This window comes from Sorghum bicolor, chromosome 3 (assembly GCF_000003195.3).
Source record: "Sorghum bicolor cultivar BTx623 chromosome 3, Sorghum_bicolor_NCBIv3, whole genome shotgun sequence".
Taxonomy (NCBI): Eukaryota; Viridiplantae; Streptophyta; class Magnoliopsida; order Poales; family Poaceae; genus Sorghum; species Sorghum bicolor.
Window position 1 is genome coordinate 36,266,845 of NC_012872.2, and position 27,045 is coordinate 36,293,889.

Below are 27,045 nucleotides of genomic sequence, written 5' to 3' on the forward strand. Positions count from 1 at the left end.
GGCATAAAAATAAAATAAATATTTCTTTTCTGCTTTATAAAATGAAAATATAAAAATAGAGAGTAAGATTGAGGAGACTCAACATGATAAAGGCTAGATATTTATGCTAACACTTAATCAGTTCCACAAGCTTTGTTGTCTATTTGAGCTCCATAGAAATCAAGAATCAAGAAGACTAGCAGACGGAGGACATTCTAATCGCTGTCAGGATACTCCCGACTTTCAAATACATCTCTGCCACCTGCTAGCTACATCAAGAGAAATTACGTCAAAATTCACCTTGGGGGAGAGCACCCCCATTTACCCCGATAAGTATTTCTATCTATCTTTATACTTATACTATATTAATATATAAATATACATAACTATAAAAAACCAAATAAATATTTTATGCTTATATATATCTTTCGCTTAGTGTGTTTAATAAATAAATAAAATGGCTATGCTAAACTATATCTAAATAAAACTCTAGCATGGATATGATGAATAGTTGCTCTGCCTAATTTACAAATTTGAAGTTCTCTCACTAGTTTAGATATAACTGTTATAATTTAAAGCTTGCTCTAAACCTAAACTTGTGGGATGAAAACTTGATCTGAAGTCTAAGTTGTTAACGGATACGATATGGGAAGGTTGGGCTGTTGTTTATCTGTTCCTAGAGATGCTAAAATTCTGGAGAATTTTATCTTTTAGAATCTTTAAAATAACACATGATGAGTTCCTGTATGATGAGAGTTTAAATTCCTACCACAGCTGTGGGGGTATAAACCCCTATACTCTTATGGCAAGACTTGGGTCAGGAGGCTTGGCCCATTACGAGACAAGTTCGAGGCTTGATCCGACCGCTCGGAGTTTCGCGTAAGGAAACAAGACGTGGAGATCAAGCAGGATTCTAGTCGGATAGAACAGGAATTGATATCGAATTATCTATGGCAATTGTAACCGACTAGGATTAGTTTCCAGATCTGTAACCCTGCCCTCCGGACTATATAAGGAGGGACAAGGGACCCCCCTAGGACACATTATTCTCTCAACACAAATCAATACAAACAGACGCAGGACGTAGGTATTACGCCCACAAGGCAGCCGAACCTGGATAAAAAGCTTGTCTATGTCTTGCGTCACCATCGAGTTCGTAGCTTGCGCACCGTCTACCGATAAACTACTACCGTGGGTATACCCCAAGGTAGACTGCCGACTAGCTTTCGTCGACAGTGGCGCGCCAGGTAGGGGGTGTGCGTACAGCTCTCCCGACGAACAAGATGGTCATCGTTCCAGCTTCCGCGGCCGTGCCCGAAGGCCTCACGCTCACCGTCGGCCAGATCACGTGGACGACCCGTGGCGCCGGCCTCACGACCACAACTTTGGAAGAAACCCAGATCCGATCTGGGACAACGGCGGCATCGGCTCCGACCACCCTGACACCGAGCACTCGCCCACCGCTTCCTCGCTATGAGGGAAAGAAGGTCGATGACTCGGACCTCTTCTGAGCCCTTGATCGCGCCGATCTCAAGCTTCTTGAAGCTTCCCGACTAGTAGATGGGATCTCACGCCAGTCTGATCAAGCCGCGCCAATGGATTTTTTCAACTCCTGCCGGCCAACTCGTGTCATCACACACGAACGGCTGGATACATCTCTGACGATAACCTCCACCCTCTCAGGACGGTCCGTCGAACTCAAGGCTGATCCAGATCAAGGTTCCCCTTACGGGCTAAACAACTCAGCCGTTCACTATTCGCGGCACGTCCAATCCCTTTTCAACAGGGCAGGTTGGTCGCCAAAACGGAGCGGTCAGCCAGCCCGTCACTACGTCAACATGGTGACGATCCGAGAACTACGGGACGGCCAGGCCTCCAGCACAAACTCCAGCACTGGATCCGTTCCCACCGAAGTTATAAACTCCAAGGACAAAGACTACGACCTGGATTTTCCACCATATCCTCCAGGTTTCTCTCGCTTCCCAGTCTTTCCACCCCGGCGAGGAGACCTCGTCTTCAACGTTAGCGGCGATGAACCGGCCGTCGATGGAGAGACCGACGAGCAGAGGCAGCTCCGTGAGCATCGCAATGCTGACCGCGCCCGACGACGCGCGGACGAGGAACGACAACTTCCACCGCACAACCTCAGCGACGCTTTCGACGTGGTCGGGGATCAACAAGTCTACAAAACGCCAAGCGCTAACGTGGCCGTCACTATGGCAAACTTAGACCGACTCCCTGATACTCCCGAGTGCCAGGGCGTCCGATCCAGCGTACGTGCGCATCTGATTTCCGCGATGGGACAGACAGCCACCTTGCTCAAAAGAGTCCAAGCTATCTCCTACGCAGATGTCTCCTCCGATCACACTCATCGCAGCCAAACCTCACCACAACCCAGCGAGCGCCACCATAGCCGCTCCCCCAATAATCGCCGGAGGGGTTCACGACGCGATAACGGTGGTCGGGACGCCGGTGGCTACCGTGAGCATAATCGTGGCCACGGCCAGGAACTGAACCAGGACAGGGATTTACGACACAAAATCCCTCCTAAGGACGCCCGGGACCGCATCAACAGGCGTGCCACAGAAAGAGCAGTGCACGAAAACCTGCGTCGCATTGAGTACGATGCCACGCACGGTCCCCCCGGCCTGAGACAATTTTCCTCACACCTCCGCCAGGTCGTGTGGCCCCAAAACTTCAAGCTCGAGAAACTCAAAAAATACGACGGCAAGGAGAACCCAGAAAACTAGATCACTCTCTATGAGATCGCAGTTCATTTAGCAGCAGGAGATGAGCACGTCATGGCCAACTACTTCCCGGTCGTCCTCGACCAGGCCGGTCATCAATGGCTCCTGGGCCTGCCCGAGGACTCTTTCGACTCTTGGGAAGAACTCCGCCAAGCGTTTGTCGACAACTTCATCGCTACCTGCGAGCAGCCCGGGAACAAGTACGACCTCGAGAGGATAAGGGACAGGAAAAACGAGCCTCTGCACGACTACATCCGACGATTCTCGGACATGCGCCTCAAAATCCCGAAAATTTCCCACGACGAGGCCATATCTGCTTTTATTGAAGGGCTACGCTTCCACGAAGCACTGAGGAACAAGCTACTGCGCAAAAGGCCAACGACGATGGCCGAACTCCTTGCCACGGCTAAAAATTATGCCGACGCCGACGATGCAGAAAAGCTCATCCGGGACGACGCAAGAGGTCCCGACCAGCTTCCTCGCCGAGACAACACTCGTGGTCGTTTCGACAACAGGAACCATCGTCGCCCTGACAACCGTGACCACAGAGAAGGTTGGGATAGGCGGCGTGACAATCATGATGACTTCAGAGGCAAGCGCCCTCGTGACCACGACCACGAGGTGAATACGGTCAAGGGTCCCAACGGGCGGTGAGACTACCAGGAAGACTACAACAAGACATTGAAGGGACCATGCCAACTACATCCAAAGTCCAACCACACGATGGAGGAGTGTCGCATCCTCAAAAACAACTATACGTGGCGGGTTGCTCAAGAGGACCCCGCCAAGAAAAACGGGAAACAGGACGGGCGCGATCACGAAGACGAGGACGAGGACCAGGATAGGGACCCACGACACCAGTATGTCAGTCCCACCAACATGGTCCACTCTATCTTCGGGGGGCAAGGTCTCCATCGAGTCTAAGCAAGAAAGAAAACTCTTAAAGAGAGCCTGCCACAACATAGACATCACAGACAGCCTGATCGCTGATCCGAAATTCCATCCCTGGTCGCACAGGGAGATCTCCTTCAGCAGGAAGGATCAGTGGGCCGCCATCCCGGAGCCAGGACGTTTCCCTCTAATACTGGATCCTTGCATCAACGGCATTAGATTCGAACGCGTGCTCGTCGACGGGGGAAGCTCCATTGACATCCTCTTTCGCAATAGCTTGCCTGCTCTCAAGATAACCCTGGCACAGCTAAAGCCATACGACGCTCAATTCTGGGGAGTCCTGCCGGGTCAAAGTTCAGTACCCCTCGGACAGATAACGCTACCTGTCCAGTTCAGAACATCTGACCACTTTCGAACAGAGTTCGTCAACTTTGTGGTCGCCGACTTCGATGGAACTTACCACGCAATACTGGGCCGACCATCGTTGACAAAGTTCATGGCAGTTACACATTACTCATACCCGGTCCTCAAAATGCCCACATTAAAGGGCGTCCTAACTGTTCGAGGCAATGTCTACACCGCATACACATGCGAGGAGGAAAGCTTCAAGATCACCGAAGCAATTGACCTTTCAGTCTGCATGGCAGAAACAGCAGCCCAAGCTACACAGCTAACTCCCGACCAGCTCCGACTACCCGAGCAAGAGACCGCTAGGAAGAATTCAAATTCCAAGGAATATAAGGAAGTACGGCTGATCGACGGCAGCCCCGAGAAGACGGCCCTCGTTGGGGCCAATCTGGACCCTAAATAGGAAGACGCGCTCGTCAGGTTTCTAAGGGACAACGTGAGCGTTTTCGCATGGAAACCCGCAGACATGCCCGGCGTCCCATGAAACCTGATCGAGCACTCCTTAAACGTCTCGAAGACCGTAAGACCCATCAAGCAAAAGCTGCGACGGTTCGCTCGTGACAAAAAGGAGGCTATTAGGATAGAAATAACACGGCTTCTAGCAGCCGGATTTATAAAAGAAGTGTATCATCCCGATTGGCTCGCCAATCCGGTTCTTGTACGCAAAAAGATTAATGAATGGAGAATGTGCGTTGACTACACTGATCTCAATAAACACTGTCCTCAAGTTCCTTTCGGTCTCCCTCGCATCAACGAGGTGGTCGACTCAACGGCCGGATGTGAACTCCTCTCTTTTCTCGACTGCTACTCTGGTTATCACCAGATCTCGCTAAAGGAAGAGGATCAGATCAAAACGTCTTTCATTACTCCTTTCGGCGCATATTGCTACACGACCATGTCCTTTGGACTCAAAAACCCTAGAGCCACCTATCAACGAGCCATCCAGCAATGCCTCCACGACGAGATTCCTGATGACCTCGTCGAGGCTTATGTAGACGACGTCGTCGTCAAAACAAGGAATGCAAGTACTCTAATCTACAACTTAGACCGAACCTTTAAGGCACTAAACAAATACAAGTGGAAGCTTAACCCCAAAAAGTGCATCTTTGGGGTCCCTTCTGGTCTACTACTCGACAACGTCGTCAGCCGCGACGGCATATGACCGAATCCTTCAAAAGTAAAAGCAGTGCTCGACATGCGACCACCTAAGAATGTCAAGGATATTCAAAAGCTCACCAGATGTATGGCCGCTCTCAGCCGCTTTATCTCAAGACTAGGAGAAAAAGGCCTCCCTTTCTTCAAACTCTTGAAGGCGTCGGAAAAATTCTCCTGGACAGAGGAAGCTGATCCTGCGTTCACCCAGCTCAAGACTTTCCTCACCTCACCGCCTGTTCTCACAGCACCTCAGCCCAATGAAGACCTACTCCTTTACATTGCAGCAACCGACAGGGTTGTCTCAACGGCAGTAGTGGTCGAGCGAGACGAGCCAGGCCACGCCTACAAAGTCCAGAGACCCGTTTATTTCATAAGAGGAATCTTAAACGAGTCCAAGGCCAGATACGCACAGATACAGAAGCTCATATACACCATCCTCATAACTTCGAGGAAGCTAAAGCACTACTTCGACGGCCATCGGGTCTTGGTAACCACCAGTTTCTCTCTAGAGACATTCTACGCAAAAAAGATGCCAACGACAGAATCATAAAATGGCCAATGGAATTATGCCCATTCTCCCTGGATTTCCAGAGCCGCACCACCGTCAAGTCTCAAGCCCTGGTCGATTTCATCGCAGAGTGGACGGACCTCAACGAGCCTCCCGTTTCCGACATCTCCGACCACTGGTCAATGTTCTTCGACGGGTCCTTGAACATCAACGGCGCTGGCGCTGGGATACTTTTCGTGGCGCCTAACAAGGACAAACTGCGCTACGTCCTTAGGATCCTCTTTCCAGCATCAAACAACGTCGCTGAGTACGAAGCATGCCTACACGACATACGGCTAGCTGTCGAACTGGGAGTCAAACGCCTCTACGTCCATGGCGATTCTGCCTTAGTCATCAACCAGCTCAACAAGGAATGGGACACAACCCACGAGAAGATGGACCTCTATTGCAAAGAAATCCGCAAATGGGAATCCAACTTCTACGGCATAGAGTACATCCACGTGGTCCGGGATAAGAACCAGGCAGCGGATGCGCTGTCAAAGTTAGGGTCATCTCGGGCCCAAATCCCGCAAGGCGATTTCGTTCAGGACATCCACGCGCCAAGTGTGGGCACAGACCTGGTCGAAAAGCAACCTAATGAGGCAATGCTCATAGATGACGCTACTCCGACAACCAGCAGCCGTGACTGGCGCACCCCTTTCATCAGGTATTTATCGGACGGGTCACGCTTTAAGGATAAAACAGAAAACGAGCGCCTCATTTGGCGATCCAAGAATTACATACTGGTGGATGGCAAGCTTATGCGAAAGAACGCAAGTTCTGAGGTACTGCTCAAATGCATATCCCAAGATGACGGCATCAAGCTCTTGGATGACATACACGCCGGATCCTGCGGCAACCACGCGGCCTCCAGAACACTGGTCGGGAAGGCTTTCCGTGCAGGTTTTTACTGGCCAACCGCGGTCGCCGATGCCGAGAAACTGGTCTGACATTATGAAGGATGCCAGTTCTTCGCTAAGAGGACCCACATACCTGCTCACGAGATTCAAACCATTCCGTCATCCTGGCCTTTCGCCTGCTGGGGCCTCGACATGATCGGTCCATTTAAACCGGCTCCCGACAACTTCAAGTTCATCTTCGTGTTAATAGACAAATTCTTGAAGTGGATCGAATACATGCCACTGGTCAAAGCAACCTCCGAGAAAGCTGTGGAATTCCTTGATCAAATCATACAGAGATCCCCAACAGTATAATCACCAACCTAGGCACTCAGTTCACTGGCACTACGTTCTGGGACTTTTGCGATGACAGGAGCATAGTCATAAAGTACGTGTCAGTAGCTCACCCACGGGCAAACGGTCAAGTAGAGTGCGCGAACGGAATGATTATTGATGCCCTAAAGAAAAGGTTGTACACCAAGAACGACAGAGCACCTGGTCGTTGGATGAAAGAGTTACCGGCCGTGGTCTCGGGTCTCCGAACACAGGCTAGTCGCAATACAGGCGTGTCACCCTACTTCATGGTTTATGGCTCCGAGGCAGTGCTCCCATCCGATGTAACCTTCGGATCTCCAAGAGTCGAAAACTTCGACGAGTCAACGGCTGACAACACCAGGGAACTTGAAATCAACTGCATGGAGGAAAACCGTCTAACCTCGTGTCTTCAAACAGCAAAGTATCTCGACGCCATCAGGCAGTACCACAACAGGAACGTCAAAGACCGTTCCTTCGTGGTCGGTGATCTCGTACTCAGGTGGAAAACAAGCCAGGAAGGAACGCACAAGTTATCCACACCTTAGGAAGGTCCCTTTGTGGTCGCCGAAGTGACACGCCCTACATCCTACAGACTGGCGTATCAGACGGAACACGCGTGCCTAATTCTTGGCACATAGACAAACTACGCCGTTTCTATCCATAAATTCCAGTACCTTTTGCTTGTAAGTTTCTGATAATTAGTAATAATAAAATTCTTCCTTTTTCGCTATATATTGTTTACACGCGGAGCTTTCGACGAGCACAACAATCCTCCTCTGCGGCGAAGATTCTTAACGATTGTTAATCAAACACAGTGATACATCACTCAGATAACATTGCAGCGCTCAAAATCATGGTCATGACAAAATTAAACTTTATTACAAACTTTACATATAGAGTTTACAATAAACACCCTGCCGGGCGGTTATTAGTCTACTTTTACAGACTATCCTACAGGCCTACTGCTCGGGCTGATCACCCGCTCGGGCTTGCTGCTCGGACGAAGGGGTCGGGGCCACCTGCGCCTGGCTGGTCGAGACCGCAGGCGTCGACCGCCCACTCCGGCAATGGACGCTCCCGACAACTCCCTGGCCGACCTGTCTGACCTCGGCTGGTCGGGGGGAGTGGCCGTCCCGCAAAGGTTGATGTCGCCGATCACCGTCGACGACAAGTCAAGCAGGCCAGCACGAAGGTCGTCTGCCTCCCACGGACCAAACTCCTTGGGGTACCCCCTCTCCAGCCTGGACAGGTCGACCAGAGGATAGTGGGAGCACACCATGCTGAGGACGTGCGCATCGGCGAATTCCCCGGCATCCTTGACGAACTGCTGGAGCCAGTCCCACGCCCGCTGCGCCTTCTCAACTGGCGTCAGTCTCGGCGCGCGAGGCTGGTCTTCAGGGAGCTCGGGGCTGATCAAGTCCAGAACCGGGGCTACTCCTTTCCAAAGCTTAATGCAGTTGGTCTTCCAGGAGTCCCGGTCCTTGATCAGCTCGTCTAAATGCTTTTTGGTATTCACCTTGAGCACTACAAACCAAGCGGGAGGTCAGTTCAAGAATAAGGAAAGGAACGCTGAGCAACCAAATAAAAAGGAGGTGGCACGGTTATTACCAGACAACTCTCGATTCCTGTTGCTTAGCTCCTCGCCGGCTCGACGCCCGGTCTCCAGTGCCCGGCAAGCTCCTGGCCGAGCTGCTCCTTCTCTTGCCGGAGGCGTGCAACCTCCTCCTCCAAGTCTACAGGAACAATCCCCTGGTCAACAAAACTAACCACGCGACTACATACAGCTGCTCGGAGTACGAGACTGACCTGTCCTTTGCCGATACTGGTCGGCCAAACGCCGGGTGAGGCCGAGAAGGCGCTCTCCCTAGGCACTCATCTCGGCCACCTTATCCCTAGCCTCCGACCGAAGCCGATCCACCTCCGCAGACAGGGCCTTGTTCTCGGCCACAATGCCCTCAATTTGGTCGAAGCACCTTTTTTGGTACTTCGCCGTTTTCATTGCGCCCTGCAAAGAAGAACACATATCGAAACCACGAACATAGTGCATATGCATCGAGCAGCACAAAGGACCACTTACCTTAACCTCGTCCACAAGACGTTTTGCCGCGCGCTCCACCCTTGCGGCCTCCTCCGTCTCCGCGAGCTCCTCATGCCCGATGAAGTGGTCCCCACGTTGGCGCCACACGTAGATGTGCTAGCGACCATCACGGGGACGACCTTGGATCTCCTCCACGTCATCGTCAGAGGCCGTCCGGGTCTCCTCGTTCGCTGTACTGCCACCGGCTGCACCCGTGGGCGTCAGTGGCCCCTGGTCTAGGCCAGGGGAGCCTGCGGGCGGCGAGGCCCCTGCTCGGGGCGGCGTTGGGACTCCCCTCTCTTCGGCTGGAGGAGTCGGGGCTCTGCTCTCCTCCTCCACAACGATACTCGGGGGAGGCGTCCTCGCAGCCTCCTCGTTCCTCGTCGGGGTGCTCGCCGCAGCACTCGCCGGGGCCGGATGCTCCTCGGCACTCGTAGCAGCGGTTGTTGCCGCAGGCTGCTCCGTGGTCTGCGGCGCGGCGTCCCCAACTACAGCTGTAGGCTCGGCCGCCCTCTGGACAGCAACGTGGTCAGGGTCGACGTCCGATGCCGCGCTAAACAACAAGACGGCATTTAAACAATGTCAGAAACAGAAACAAAACGCAGAATATCGCAGCACGAAAGTAAGATTGATAACTTACAGGTCAGAACGCCTATGTGTCGCGGTGAACCTCCTCATGGTCCTACCGGTCGGTGCCTGCGCCCCCGTCTCTACGACGCGCGTCGGCTCGGTGTGCGGTGCAGGAGGGTCGCTGGACACCCGAACAGTGGTGACCGGCGCAACGTCCGGTCGACTACGCGGCCTCCGAACCAGAGAAGTCACGGCCTCCTCCTCCTCCTCGTCATCGTCGTCGGTGATCCAGACGAGCCGACGACGCTTTGGCGCCTGACTGCTCTCCGCCGGTAGCGCTTCCGCAGGGGAGGGGTCCGCCGCCAGTGGCCTTTTCCCTGCCACTCTGTCTTCGGTGGTCGGGGTGGGATGGTTCTTGATATGACCACGCCACCAAGCAAGATGTCACAAGCTCCAAGTCAAGCTACACCCACTCAAGTTTCACCTACACCGACACCAGCTCAAGTCATCGATGGACCGATTACACGTAGTCGTGCAAAGAAGCTACAACAAGAGGTCCACGCGCTACTTTGTGAGATTCATTTTAACATTAATGATAATTATATACTACCTAAGTGTTGTACCTTGATTGTACTCAGGTATATAGAAGAAGAGAAGGAAGAATCGGACCATGAAGAACGGACCAGTGCAAGTTCCAGAAGAAGTCAAAAACGGACCAGTGGAAGTCAAAAACGGACCAGTGCAAAGAATCTTCATAACTTTTTGCTCACAAATGCTATGAAGGTCCATGAGCATTTGTTGGAAAGCTTGACGAGTCTACTTTCCAATGAATCTAGTGGCGACCAGTTTGGATACACCATATTGCCTGCAGACCAGAATTAGTACAGACTGCTCAGAAGGTCAACAGTCTGTCGTGACAGAATGTTGGTACAACTTGCCAAGTAAAACTGTACCAATCTACAAAGTTTCGTGCTGGTTGGCATACATTGATGGAAAGCCCTTTGCGTCTAGTTTCACACCCAAGAAACGGTTCATCATTTGGACTTCCCAATGAAAAGTTATGGTCAGTTTATTGGAAACTGCTCTGGAGGCCAACAGTCACGCAAAGCCACTTCGGGAATCCATTTCGAGGGGACCTTTCACATTGTCTTCCCTCAGAAACTCTATTTCGTTTTCATACCTATCTAGCAGGGCTGTTGCTAGTATAAATACCCCCTAAGACTCATTGTAATCTAAGACTTTGATAATTGAAATACAGAACCCCTTTGTTCAGCTGCGTGCTAACAAATCCAGAGAGTGATCTCTACCCCTTTGCTCTTGTGATTTCCTCGCGGGATTACATAGGCGGCGGCTTCATCCGATCCCAATTGGTGCTCCTACTCCCTTCAGGGTATTCCTTGATTGATTGTAGGCTGTGTTGGTTGGTTCCTTGAGAGTGTGGTTGGGCGAATCCTCGATTCAGGTTGCCGGTTAAAGACGGTGGTTGGCTTCGAGTTTTATTTGCCAGGTTGCACTAGTTATCGCTGCTTGCAGCAAGTTATCCGGCTGTTCTTCAGCTAGTTATCGGTGTTCTTCCTACGTCGTGAAGATCGGGACAACGTGACGCATCATCTGGTATCAAAGCTTTCGTTACGACGGTAGGAATTTTATCCCTAGCTACATATAAATTTTGCTTCGTCCTATCCACCAAAAAGCCAGAAAAATATATTACTTAGACCTTTGTTTCAATCTGTTATTTTAGTGAGTTCGGTTAAGTCGCAGTCCATTAGAGTCTTTGTTTTAGTTGCTGATCATTTATCCTTCGCGTGTTCTTTGTGCCTCTTTTATATCTAAAAATTCCCACAAAAAAAAATCTCTATAGCCTATATCATCCTTTGTGTTAACTTTGATCCTATCTAGCTACTGGTTGTTGTTTTATTTCTGTCTTTAGTTGTGCAAGTATCATAATCTGATCCCTGTTTTTAGTTCTATATATAAAAAAAAGTGTGTCAAAAAAAAAGAAAAGAAAGTGCAAAAAAAAGTGAAGTGAAAAAAAAAAGTTGAGAAAGGTTCAGAGAGAAAGTCTGAAAGATTAGTTGGTCTATGTGCACAAGTGCTGAAAGTTTCATATCAAGTTCTACAACCAGTTTGCTATCTTTGTTTGGTGCAAAACTTTGGTTGGGTCTGATTGCAACACTTGCATCCCAATCATACTCCTTGTTTGCATCAGTTCTGAAATTTCTTTGCGTGTGTGTGATCTATTTATACAGTTCGAATCTTTTGATCAGCACTAGGCAGAGAACTTCTAGTTTGGATTGTTACTTAACTTTACAACAACTAGAATTCAGATTGCATTCCTTGTGTATTACTCCCCACCAAGCTCCACATAAAAAAACCATCGTAATTGGTACTCTCTGTTCTTGTATTCGCCTCGCCATCACTTTCAGTTGCCACCACACATTTGTTTTCCTTGTAATCTGCAGCAGAGGAATTCATAAGAGCCTTGGTGGTTAGAGAGGTGAGTTGTGAGGGCCACCAAATTTTCATATTCCACAAATACAAATTATTTGTATTCAGCTAACCTTACAGGAAGATGGGTGATGGAATAGAGGATTGTGTCACTTTGGTACAATTTAATGAACTCCGACAAAGCATAGAAGAAAAGCAAGATAGGTTGACACAAGATCTTCAGAACCTTATGACTGAAATCAGAAGGCGTCGCCAACCTCATGATGGAGCAAGCAACCATGGTGAAGATGGAGATATGAGTGATAGAAGTGCTGCTAGTAGAAGCTCAAGGGAACAAGGAAGGAGGAACCGAGGTAGGGGAAGAGGTCAAGGTCGAAGAAATCATGATAATGAAGAATCTGAAAAAGAGGATGATGATGATCATTCTCAATATCGATATGGTCGCCGATATCGTACAAGAGGCAATCATGAGGAGAGGCTAGGAAAACTGAAGTTTACCATGCCAAAGTTTGATGGTGGGTCTGATCCTGAAGCTTATTTCACTTGGGAGCTGAAAGTGGATAAAATCTTTCGCTTGCATAATTATTCAGAAGAGAAGAAGCTGGCAATGGCATCTCTGGAGTTTGAAGGATATGCACAAATATGGTGGGAGCAGCTCCTCAGTGATCGTGAAGAAGATGGAAGACATCCTATTGCAACTTGGGATGAAATGAAGAGAGAAATGAGAAGTCGTTTTGTGCCGAAGCACTATCGGCGTGATCTTTTTGATAAATTGCAGAATTTGAAGCAAGGAAGTCTCTCTGTTGAAGAGTATTATAAGGAGATGGAGAAATCTATGATTAGAGCCAATGTGTATGAAGATGAAGAGCAAACTATTGCACGTTTTATGGCTGGGCTGCATCGCAATATTCAGCGCATTGTTGAGTTTCAGCCATACCGATATCTTATTGATTTGGTACATCAAGCAACCAAAGCTGAACGTCAATTGCAGCAAGAAGCTAAGAGCAGCAAGTCCTTGTCCTTTGGTATGAGGAACATCTCTAGAGGAAGCAGATCAATCACCAAGTTTTCTGCTGAACCATCCCTGGTGAAAGGCTCAAGTGGAGGCTCACGATCTAATTTTCAGGGTACTTTTAGTGGAAAGAACACTGCTGTCGCAAGTTCAAAACCAGCAGCATCAAACACTACTTCAGTGGGTTCCACTTCCAAGAGTAGTGGAATTCAGTGCTTCAAGTGTGGAGGCCGTGGACATGTATCAAGAGAGTGTCCAAATAATCGTGTGGTCATTGTGAATGATAGTGGAGAATTTGAATCAGCTAGTGAAGAGGAAGCTGAGGAAGAACATGTTGGTGAAGGCCATGAAGATGAGGAACATACTGGCTGTGAATTTGAGCATGGTGCTGCTCTTGTGGTGACTCAAATCTTGAGTGTTGAAATGAAAGAAGCTGAAAATGGGCAGCGACATAATTTATTTCAAACCAGAGCAAAGGTACATGATAAGGTGGTGAAGGTGATTATTGATGGAGGGAGCTGCCATAATCTTGCTAGTTGTGAGATGGCTGATAAACTTGGCCTGAAGCTGCTACGACACCCTCATCCATATCATGTACAGTGGCTGAATGATTCGGGAGATATCAAGATTGGATATAAAGTAAACATTCCATTCAAGATTGGTGAATATGTTGACACAGTAGAGTGTGATGTGGCGCCCATGTCGGTGTGTCACTTGCTGCTTGGAAGGCCATGGCAATATGATCGATATAGCCAACATTGTGGGAGAACAAATCAGTTTACTATCAATCTAACGGGGAAGAAGTTTGTTCTCAAGCCTATGACACCCCAACAAATCATGGCTGAACATTTACAAAAGAAATCTGAAATTGTTCCAGTGAGTAGAGAGGAAGGAGAGCAAAAGAAATTGAGTGCCATCCACAATTCGGTGAGTGAGTGCCACAAGCCAAATTTGAGGGAGAAAAAGAAAGGAGAGGGAGAGAATTTAGTCATGCTAGCCACAAAATCTGAAATGAGAGAAGTGAGGAACAACCCTGAACAAGTGCTCTTTGTACTTGTATACAAAGACATTTTAATTTCAGCTAACGACATGACCTCTCTTCCTAGTGTTGTGTCTCATCTTTTGCAGGACTATGGAGATGTTTTTCCAGAAGAAACACCGGCGGGACTACCTCCAATTCGTGGGATTGAGCATCAAATTGATCTCATTCCAGGGGCTGCACTACCTAATCGACCACCATACCGAACCAATCCAGAAGAAACAAAGGAGATACAAAGGCAAGTGCAAGAACTTCTTGATAAAGGTTTTGTTCGTGAAAGTTTAAGTCCTTGTGCTGTTCCTGTAATTTTAGTACCTAAGAAAGATGGTTCTTGGAGAATGTGTGTTGATTGTAGAGCTATAAATAACATCACTGTTCGCTATCGCCATCCTATCCCACGTTTAGATGACATGCTTGATGAATTAAGTGGTTCCAACATATTCACTAAAATTGATTTGAGAAGTGGATACCATCAGATAAGAATGAAAACAGGGGATGAATGGAAAACTGCATTTAAAACAAAATTTGGGCTGTATGAATGGTTAGTTATGCCTTTTGGATTGACTAATGCTCCTAGTACTTTCATAAGATTAATGAACCATGTCTTGAGAGCTTTCATTGGAAAATTTGTTGTTGTCTACTTCGATGATATCTTAATTTACAGCAAGTCTTTTGAGGAACATGTGAATCATATTCGGCAAGTCTTGGAAGAGCTTTGAAAGGAGAAATTATTTGCTAATCTTGAGAAGTGCAGTTTTTGCACAGACCACGTTGTGTTTCTTGGCTTTGTTGTGTCAGGAAAGGGCATAGAAGTGGATGAAAGCAAGGTGAAAGCCATCAAGGATTGGCCAACTCCAACAAATGTAAGTCAAGTAAGAAGTTTTCATGGCCTTGCTGGTTTTTATAGGAGGTTTGTGAGAGATTTTAGTACCATCGCTGCTCCTTTGAATGAATTGACAAAAAAAAGGTGTTGACTTTAAATGGGAAAAATCACAACAAAATGCATTTCAAGAATTAAAGAAACGTTTGACTGAAGCACCTGTACTTGTTCTTCCTGATTTCACTAAAACTTTTGAAATAGAATGTGATGCTAGTGGAATTGGGATAGGAGGAGTTTTAATGCAACAAGGAAAACCTGTAGCATATTTTAGTGAAAAACTAGGAGGTGCTCAACTGAATTATTCTGTGTATGATAAAGAATTATATGCTTTGGTGCGTGTGCTTGAAACATGGCAGCAGTACTCATGGCCAAAAGAATTTGTTATTCACTCTGATCATGAAGCTTTGAAGTACTTGAAAGGACAAGCAAAACTGAACCGTCGTCATGCCAAATGGGTTGAGTTCATCGAAACATTTCCATACATTGTGAAATATAAGAAAGGTAAGGACAATGTTGTTGCTGATGCTCTGTCACGAAAGAGTGTGTTGCTAAACCAACTTGAGGTAAAGGTTTTGGGACTTGAAAGTTTGAAAGAACTGTACAGTAATGACCCTGAATTTTCAGAACCATATAATCATTGTAAAAATGGAAAAGGTTGGGAAAAGTATCATATACATGATGGATTTTTGTTTGGAGCTAACAAAATCTGTGTTCCAAATTCTTCGGTTAGATTGCTTTTGTTGCAGGAGTCTCATGGGGGAGGATTGACAGGCCATTTTGGACAAAGAAAAACCTATGAGCTGCTAGAAGATCATTTTTATTGGCCCAAGATGAGAAGAGATGTCATCAAATTCGTGGAGCGATGCGTTACCTGTCACAAAGCTAAGTCTAAACTGAACCCTCATGGTTTATATACTCCTTTACCTACTCCTAAAACTCCTTGGGAAGACATAAGCATGGATTTTGTCTTGGGGTTGCCTAGAACTCAGAAAGGAAAAGATTCAATTTTTGTTGTGGTTGATAGATTTTCAAAGATGGCTCATTTTATTCCTTGTAACAAGAGCGACGATGCTTCACATATTGCTAATTTGTTCTTCAGGAAAATTGTGCGGCTGCATGGAATGCCTAGAACCATTGTATCTGATCGTGATGTCAAGTTTGTGAGCTACTTTTGGAAAACATTATGGGCAAAGCTCGGAACCAAGCTTTTGTTCTCCACCACTTGTCACCCTCAAACCGATGGACAAACTGAAGTGGTAAATCGCACATTGTCAATGTTGCTGCGAACTATGATGAAAAAGAACCTGATGGTTTGGGAGGAATGTTTGCCACATGTGGAGTTTGCATATAACAGGGCAGTACACTCTACCACTAATATGTGTCCTTTTGAAATTGTATATGGGTTCAAACCTATTGCTCCGATAGATTTGTTGCCCCTTCCATTGCAGGAAAGAACCAATATGGAAGCCTCCAAGCGTGCTGCATACATCAAGAAGATACACGAGAAGACCAAGGAAGCAATTGAACTCAAGGCAGGATGCAAGGCTGCAAGTATGAACAAACATAGGAAGAAGGTGTTATTTGAACCCGGGGACTTGGTGTGGATACACTTGCGCAAGGATCGCTTTCCTCAGCAGCGCAAATCAAAATTGCTGCCACGAGGAGATGGTCCATTTCGTGTTCTTGAGAAGATCAATGACAATGCATACAAGATTGATCTTCCTGCAAGTTATGGCGTGAGCAACTCCTTCAATGTTGCTGATCTCTCACCATTCACAAGTGAAGACACTTTAGAGTCGAGGACGACTCCTTTTCAAGGGGGGGAGGATCATATGACCACGCCACCAAGCAAGATGTCACAAGCTCCAAGTCAAGCTACACCCACTCAAGTTTCACCTACACCGACACCAGCTCAAGTCATCGATGGACCGATTGCACGTAGTCGTGCAAAGAAGCTACAACAAGAGGTCCACGCGCTACTTTGTGAGATTCATTTTAACATTAATGATAATTATATACTACCTAAGTATTGTACCTTGATTGTACTCAGGTATATAGAAGAAGAGAAGGAAGAATCGGACCATGAAGAACGGACCAGTGCAAGTTCCAGAAGAAGTCAAAAACGGACCAGTGGAAGTCAAAAACGGACCAGTGCAAAGAATCTTCATAACTTTTTGCTCACAAATGCTATGAAGGTCCATGAGCATTTGTTGGAAAGCTTGACAAGTCTACTTTCCAATGAATCTAGTGGCGACCAGTTTGGATACTCCATATTGCCTGCAGACCAGAATTAGTACAGACTGCTCAGAAGGTCAACAGTATGTCATGACAGAATGTTGGTACAACTTGCCAAGTAAAGCTGTACCAATCTACAAAGTTTCGTGCTGGTTGGCATACATTGATGGAAAGCCCTTTGAGTCTAGTTTCACACCCAAGAAACGGTTCATCATTTGGACTTCCCAATAAAAAGTTATGGTCAGTTTATTGGAAACTGCTCTGGAGGCCAACAGTCACGCAAAGCCACTTCGGGAATCCATTTCGAGGGGACCTTTCACATTGTCTTCCCTCAGAAACTCTATTTCGTTTTCAAACCTATCTAGCAGGGCTGTTGCTAGTATAAATACCCCCTAAGACTCATTGTAATCTAAGACTTTGATAATTGAAATACAGAACCCCTTTGTTCAGCTGCGTGCTAACAAATCCAGAGAGTGATCTCTACCCCTTTGCTCTTGTGATTTCCTCGCGGGATTACATAGGCGGCGGCTTCATCCGCTCCCAATTGGTGCTCCTACTCCCTTCAAGGTATTCCTTGATTGATTGTAGGCTGTGTTGGTTGGTTCCTTGAGAGTGTGGTTGGGCGAATCCTCGATTTAGGTTGCCGGTTAAAGACGGTGGTTGGCTTCGAGTTTTATTTGCCAGGTTGCACTAGCTATCGCTGCTTGCAGCAAGTTATCCGGCTGTTCTTCAGCTAGTTATCGGTGTTCTTCCTACGTCGTGAAGATCGGGACAACGTGACGCATCAGTTCTGCTCCTCCTCACTGCTGGTGTATCGAGCACACCGAGCAGCGTCGTCTTCTGGCGGGTCCTCCCCCGCGGGGTTCTCCATGCCAGGTGCCAGTGATACGTACACTGCGCACCGGTCAACGTCTCCAATCTGTAGTAAAAATAAAAGACAAATCAACAACTAGGAGAACACGTACTCAGAAAGCGAAATCAGTTCGCAACATTACCTTGGGAGCTGGTCGTCCCAGCTTGAAGGCCTGCACCCGATCACCACTACGGACGAAGCTACCGTCCACAAAGTTGAACAGCACGTTCAACAGTTGTTGCCATTCCACCTTCTCCAAAACTTCAGGACTCATCCTGGTCGGGTCCTGGCTCCCAGCGTATTCATACGCCGAATGTACCCTCACCCGACGACAGATGAAGTTGCCGACCACTCCTAGCCCGTTTAAACGGGACCAGTCGATCAGTTTCATCAGGTCTTCTACCTGACCAGCGAACTGCGGGCGGTCTGTCCAACTAACCCTCTTCTCAGGACTGTAGCCCACGTCGCAGAACGTGGAACTGCCCGGCTCTTCCCTGACGTAGAACCACTTCTTGTACCATTCGGTGAGAGAAGTATTCCACGGGCAGTGGAGATACCGGTTCTTCATCCCGTCACAAAGATTGAGGTATACTCCACCTGCAATCTTGGAGCCTCCAACTGCTCCCTTCTTCCTCTAACAGAAAAGGTAGCGGAAAAGGTCGAAGTGCGGCTCTATCCCAACATAGGCCTCGCACAGATGGATGAAAGTGGAAATAAGAAGAATCGAGTTCGAGTGCAGATTGCAGATCCCGATCTCATAGTAAAGCAGAAGCCCCTGGAAAAAGGGATGGACAGGAACCCCAAAACCCCTCTTGATAAAATCTTCGAAAACCACGATCTCACCGGCACGAGGGTCAGGGTAGCTCTCCCCCTCCGGTGCCCTCCAGCCGCCGAGCTCTTGGCTGTGCAGTAGCCCCATGCCGACGAGGTCGTTGAGGGACCTCACGCTGCTACGGGACTTCTTCCATTCCTTAGCCATCAGCTCGGCTCTCTTCTTGGAGTCGCTCTTCGCCATTGATGCTGTGGGAATGACTGCGAGTTGGGAGGACTGATGGTGATTGTGGAAGGCAAGAATGGAAAGCTTGAAGGCAATGGCAGCGTAAGCAATACGGGGGCACTGTCAAGCTTTTATAAGCCACAACTCCACCCCTCCCACTTCCCGCATTCTTGGGAAGTGGGCGGGCCCAACGGCGGATGCGGCGTTTCGGTTTTCAACAATTACCGGCAGTTAATACGACGGCCTTTTTGTATAATTGATGATTTCCTTTTCTTGAACCGTGCAAAGAGCGGCTACACAGTTACCAGGCGCAACTTTTCACACAACAATCTGACAAAGCGTCAGGAGGTCTCGTCACGTCACTAATTTATGTGACAAGATGCTTTTTTCAAAATAAGGGACAAAAATTGGTGGAAGATCAACGTTCCTGGGGATTGCACCGACCACCGAGCATGGTATGCTCGGGGACTGGTCGTGCAGTCTGCCAGTTTGGAGATCTGGGGACTGCACCGACCATCGAGCACGGTATGCTCGGGGACTGGTCGTCCAGTCAGCCAGTTTGGAGATCTGGGGACTGCACTGACCACCGAGCATGGTATGCTCAGGGACTGGTCGTCCGATCTGCCAGTTTGGAGATCTAGGGACTGCACCGACCATCGAACACGGTATGCTCGGGGACTGGTCGTCCAGTCTGCCAGTTTGGAGATCTGGGGACTACACCGACCACCGAGCATGGTATGCTCGGGGACTGGTTGTCCGGTCTGCCAGTTTGGAGATCTGGGTACTGCACTAACCACCGAGCACTATACGCTCGGGGACTGGTCGACCAGTCTGCTAGTTTGGAAAAACTAGGGACTCTACCAACCACCAAAGCGTTATCTGCTCGGGGACTAGTTGATAAGTCAATAAGATGGCAAACGAGCATGAGATGCCCGGGGACTGGATATTTTTAATTTTTTAGACCTTGCTACAAGGCTCATACTTCGCCTTCCAGCAAGCTCGGGGACTACATCGGTATGATGCATCTGGAGATGCATCTTAACTTCAGAATTTCTTTGAGAACCTTTCTTCTGACCCTGACACCACGTGCCTACGTCACCTACTACCAGGCTCGGGGACTAAGTGGGCACACTTCACTGTGCGGTGAACTTGCTTGCTTTTTTGCTCGAGCATCGCATCATTCCACAGCCCCAACTCTACTTTTTCTGGCGGCGGCGCTGTGCGAGAACTCTGAGAACTTCAACAAGAACCTCCTCCAACAACCCTCGAGTCTTCGATCTTCTCCTCTGCGAGAAAATGGCCATCAACTTCATCGTGCCTGAGGTTAGTTCCACTTCTCCCTTGTATTTGCACAGCACTCCTGTTCATTTGCAGTTCATCTTTGCTGAATGTTTTTTTTTCTTTTTTATTTTGCTCTTCTTTTCATCCCCAAAAAACTCCTAGGATCTGTCCAATAGGATTGTCATCCCTACCGATCAACCACACCTCCAATGTCTCGGTCCACTAGGGAACCCAGATCCTACCGATCTAATCAACGTAGAAACAAAAAGAATCCCCTTTAGAGCTGAGATTTTTTCTCTAGATCTGTGGAAGGATACCTTTCGTTCCTGGCCCAGTCCTACCGTAGGATTGAAGGATTGGTTCTTGAGAGTCAGCCATTCTAATGAGGTTCAGTGGGGTGAACGAAAACTGGACCAATGCATCAGGTTATCTCTTGCCGATATGCGTAGGAATGAGTCGCTGCTGATTGCTGCATCTTATTTCTGGTCGGATACACTCAATGCCTTTATCTTCAGCCACGGCCCTGCTTCTCCCACTCTTGCCGATGTGCTTATGCTCACTGGCTTAGATATATCCACTGCCGATAGTAGTCACCTATTTGACACCACGCCTAGTGCCAAAGTAGAAACCCGCTCTATCGGCGGCTGGTCTGGGTACATTCAGAAGTACCGTAAAATGGGGCCTGTCAACATAAAGGAGCAAACCACCTTTCTGAACATGTGGCTGGACAAATTCGTGTTCTGTGGTCGATCGGCAAGACCAACCTCTGTCTACTTATCGGCAGCAGAGAAATTAGCTAATGGTGGCCGATTTCCCCTCGGCCGATACCTGCTTGGCGCTGTCTACCACCTCCTTCATCAAGTAGCCAGAAAACTCCTACTCGGCCAGCCCATCAGCAACTTAGGGGGTCCCTGGTGGTTTATCAACATGTGGCTTAGCCTCCACATGCATAAGCGTCTTGAGTTTGACCTCTTCGCACAGCGCTTCCCCAGAGATATAGCCAAGAATCATGAATTGGATGAAGAAGAATCGGCAACTCGCCCTCCTCTGAACTTTGGCGAGGCTGTCATAGTCCTACCTAGTATAGGTGGCAATGCAGACCAGGTCAGCCGATTCTTCCAGACCCTGTACGAAGGCCTGACCAGAGAACAGCGAGCATGGATGCCTTATGAAGATCCAGACACTATGTTCCCTTTGGTTTTCCACCCGTTCAATGACGCCCTCAACAAGGATCACGACGTGATGATGGCACTGATCACTCCCAGGGCTATACCAGTAAACTTCTTTGGCAGTGGGAAAGCCTCCAACCAGACTTATGAGTTTTATAATCCATCAATACTAGCCCGTCAACTAGCTTTCGGTCAGCTGCCGATTGCACTCTGTCATGCCGATGTGATAAAACCCAGGGAAACCATCACTAGTCTCCTCGAGTGGACCCGAGTAGCCCAACTGCCACCAAATGCCGATACAAATGCAGATCTATCAGAGTGGATTCCGGCCCTCTTCATTACCTAGGCGTACAACCAATGGTGGGAGGAATGGAAGGAGCATTTATTCTGTAAATCGGCTCTTACGTACCGCGGCATGATCGACCCCCAGTACAAAGTTCCTGATAACACTGTAAGTATTTCCAAACCGATGACTCAATCCTTTCACTTTTATTTCCATCGGTAACTCACTTTCCGTGTTATATTACAGGTTAATAACATTCCCCCATCGGTCAGCAGGAGTGGCAAGCCGATCGACCTTTTTCTATTAGGTCCAATCTCTTCGATCGGCCACAATGCTCCTACCTTGGCTGCTATAATGCATCGGGGTGTATGTCTCAAGAAAGTCACTACCAAGTGGACAAAAACATCTCCATCGGTAGCTACCTCTGCTTTGGCACAAGCCTTTAATGTAAATCTTCAGATTTCTTTACCGATTCCATTCTCATGCCTATCACATTGGTACTCACAAACTCCTCATTGTTGTATCAGCATACCGGCGCATCGGCAAAGACCAGAAGCACAAGTGCCGATGCCCCCTAGTCCAGCTAGGCGAAGAGGAAAGGCTCCAAGAGCACCCAACCATGAACAAAGTGCCAGAGGACAGCAACTCCTTCTCTTCCCCCAGTGTCTCCAATCCCAGTGGAATCTTCTCCTTCCTCTCCAAAAGTCCAGATGCAACAAGCACCATCTCCTCCTAAGCTGCAGGAAGAAGCTCACGCAGAAGAACTCCAGCCAGAGGAACCTCAGCCAGAAGATACATCGGCTGACATACACGAGCAAACTGCCAATCCAGTAAGCTCAATCATAGCATCGGTAGTCTCCTCCATCCAAACAAGTGCCGCTCCTCCTCAAGGTAACATACCTTTTATTAAATTATTGCCGATGAACCTACTTTTCCTGTCTTATAATCACTTCTGTTAATCTTTCAGCTGATATAGTCCCATCGGCAACTCCAGCCGATCAGCCCGTGGTCCCATCGGCATCTTCTAGTCAGAGGTGAGAAATTGCCTTGAAACAAGTAAGTCACCCAATCTCTAGCCGTATTATCTGTCAATACTTGTCCATAGAATAACTTACTTCATTTTCTTTTCAGGAACAGGATTCTCCTGACAACTTGTTCTCTTTTGCCATCGACATTTCTGAAGACGAAGGCGAGGAGACAAGTTATTCCCGAGCAGTCGGAATTACAACAGCAGAGATCAGGTCGAAGTTAGAAGAATTATCAGCCCTCCTCCATCAAGATACAGCCCAACTGGTTGATGACTCCGACCCAGGCAAGGCTTTGTTCAAAACCCTCAGAGGCCAAATTTCTGCCGATGTTGAAGAAATCCTTTTTCAAGCTGCACATCTAGAGAGCCGTCAGCTACAGTACTAGAGGGCTGCCCAACGTCTTGCCGATAGAGCTGCTCATGCCCAGCTCTCTGAGGAGATGATGAAGGTAAAACTCCTTGCCGATGAGAAACACAAGAGCATCGGCATCCTGACATCCTCAGGAGATGTATTGGAACAAAAGATTTCTGATCTATCAGCGAGAAGAGAAGTTTTGTTGGCAGAACTCAAACAGGTAGAAGAAGCCTTGTCCCAAGCCCGACAAGAATGCCTGAGACACTCAAACTTCTTGAGCAAGAGCGAAATTGTCGAGGGTATCAATAAGGGGTACCCTCACCAATGCGTATAACGAGACCATCCGTACACACGCGCGGCCATCGACGGTCGCAGCCTCGAAGACGGAAATAGCGTCGAGCGAATCGGTGAGTAGAGAGGAAGGAGAGCAAAAGAAATTGAGTGCCATCCACAATTCGGTGAGTGAGTGCCACAAGCCAAATTTGAGGGAGAAAAAGAAAGGAGAGGGAGAGAATTTAGTCATGCTAGCCACAAAATCTGAAATGAGAGAAGTGAGGAACAACCCTGAACAAGTGCTCTTTGTACTTGTATACAAAGACATTTTAATTTCAGCTAACGACATGACCTCTCTTCCTAGTGTTGTGTCTCATCTTTTGCAGGACTATGGAGATGTTTTTCCAGAAGAAACACCGGCGGGACTACCTCCAATTCGTGGGATTGAGCATCAAATTGATCTCATTCCAGGGGCTGCACTACCTAATCGACCACCATACCGAACCAATCCAGAAGAAACAAAGGAGATACAAAGGCAAGTGCAAGAACTTCTTGATAAAGGTTTTGTTCGTGAAAGTTTAAGTCCTTGTGCTGTTCCTGTAATTTTAGTACCTAAGAAAGATGGTTCTTGGAGAATGTGTGTTGATTGTAGAGCTATAAATAACATCACTGTTCGCTATCGCCATCCTATCCCACGTTTAGATGACATGCTTGATGAATTAAGTGGTTCCAACATATTCACTAAAATTGATTTGAGAAGTGGATACCATCAGATAAGAATGAAAACAGGGGATGAATGGAAAACTGCATTTAAAACAAAATTTGGGCTGTATGAATGGTTAGTTATGCCTTTTGGTTTGACTAATGCTCCTAGTACTTTCATAAGATTAATGAACCATGTCTTGAGAGCTTTCATTGGAAAATTTGTTGTTGTCTACTTCGATGATATCTTAATTTACAGCAAGTCTTTTGAGGAACATGTGAATCATATTCGGCAAGTCTTGGAAGAGCTTTGAAAGGAGAAATTATTTGCTAATCTTGAGAAGTGCAGTTTTTGCACAGACCACGTTGTGTTTCTTGGCTTTGTTGTGTCAGGAAAGGGCATAGAAGTGGATGAAAGCAAGGTGAAAGCCATCAAGGATTGGCCAACTCCAACAAATGTAAGTCAAGTAAGAAGTTTTCATGGCCTTGCTGGTTTTTATAGGAGGTTTGTGAGAGATTTTAGTACCATCGCTGCTCCTTTGAATGAATTGACAAAGAAAGGTGTTGACTTTAAATGGGAAAAATCACAACAAAATGCATTTCAAGAATTAAAGAAACGTTTGACTGAAGCACCTGTACTTGTTCTTCCTGATTTCACTAAAACTTTTGAAATAGAATGTGATGCTAGTGGAATTGGGATAGGAGGAGTTTTAATGCAACAAGGAAAACCTGTAGCATATTTTAGTGAAAAACTAGGAGGTGCTCAACTGAATTATTCTGTGTATGATAAAGAATTATATGCTTTGGTGCGTGTGCTTGAAACATGGCAGCACTACTCATGGCCAAAAGAATTTGTTATTCACTCTGATCATGAAGCTTTGAAGTACTTGAAAGGACAAGCAAAACTGAACCGTCGTCATGCCAAATGGGTTGAGTTCATCGAAACATTTCCATACATTGTGAAATATAAGAAAGGTAAGGACAATGTTGTTGCTGATGCTCTGTCACGAAAGAGTGTGTTGCTAAACCAACTTGAGGTAAAGGTTTTGGGACTTGAAAGTTTGAAAGAACTGTACAGTAATGACCATGAATTTTCAGAACCATATAATCATTGTAAAAATGGAAAAGGTTGGGAAAAGTATCATATACATGATGGATTTTTGTTTGGAGCTAACAAAATCTGTGTTCCAAATTCTTCGGTTAGATTGCTTTTGTTGCAGGAGTCTCATGGGGGAGGATTGACAGGCCATTTTGGACAAAGAAAAACCTATGAGCTGCTAGAAGATCATTTTTATTGGCCCAAGATGAGAAGAGATGTCATCAGATTCGTGGAGCGATGCGTTACCTGTCACAAAGCTAAGTCTAAACTGAACCCTCATGGTTTATATACTCCTTTACCTACTCCTAAAACTCCTTGGGAAGACATAAGCATGGATTTTGTCTTGGGGTTGCCTAGAACTCAGAAAGGAAAAGATTCAATTTTTGTTGTGGTTGATAGATTTTCAAAGATGGCTCATTTTATTCCTTGTAACAAGAGCGACGATGCTTCACATATTGCTAATTTGTTCTTCAGGGAAATTGTGCGGCTGCATGGAATGCCTAGAACCATTGTATCTGATCGTGATGTCAAGTTTGTGAGCTACTTTTGGAAAACATTATGGGCAAAGCTCGGAACCAAGCTTTTGTTCTCCACCACTTGTCACCCTCAAACCGATGGACAAACTGAAGTGGTAAATCGCACATTGTCAATGTTGCTGCGAACTATGATGAAAAAGAACCTGATGGTTTGGGAGGAATGTTTGCCACATGTGGAGTTTGCATATAACAGGGCAGTACACTCTACCACTAATATGTGTCCTTTTGAAATTGTATATGGGTTCAAACCTATTGCTCCGATAGATTTGTTGCCCCTTCCATTGCAGGAAAGAACCAATATGGAAGCCTCCAAGCGTGCTGCATACATCAAGAAGATACACGAGAAGACCAAGGAAGCAATTGAACTCAAGGCAGGATGCAAGGCTGCAAGTATGAACAAACATAGGAAGAAGGTGTTATTTGAACCCGGGGACTTGGTGTGGATACACTTGCGCAAGGATCGCTTTCCTCAGCAGCGCAAATCAAAATTGCTGCCACGAGGAGATGGTCCATTTCGTGTTCTTGAGAAGATCAATGACAATGCATACAAGATTGATCTTCCTGCAAGTTATGGCGTGAGCAACTCCTTCAATGTTGCTGATCTCTCACCATTCACAAGTGAAGACACTTTAGAGTCGAGGACGACTCCTTTTCAAGGGGGGGAGGATCATATGACCACGCCACCAAGCAAGATGTCACAAACTCCAAGTCAAGCTACACCCACTCAAGTTTCACCTACACCGACACCAGCTCAAGTCATCGATGGACCGATTACACATAGTCGTGCAAAGAAGCTACAACAAGAGGTCCACGCGCTACTTTGTGAGATTCATTTTAACATTAATGATAATTATATACTACCTAAGTATTGTACCTTGATTGTACTCAGGTACCTTGAGTGCAAAGAATCTTCATAACTTTTTGCTCACAAATGCTATGAAGGTCCATGAGCATTTGTTGGAAAGCTTGACAAGTCTACTTTCCAATGAATCTAGTGGCGACCAGTTTGGATACTCCATATTGCCTGCAGACCAGAATTAGTACAGACTGCTCAGAAGGTCAACAGTATGTCATGACAGAATGTTGGTACAACTTGCCAAGTAAAGCTGTACCAATCTACAAAGTTTCGTGCTGGTTGGCATACATTGATGGAAAGCCCTTTGAGTCTAGTTTCACACCCAAGAAACGGTTCATCATTTGGACTTCCCAATAAAAAGTTATGGTCAGTTTATTGGAAACTGCTCTGGAGGCCAACAGTCACGCAAAGC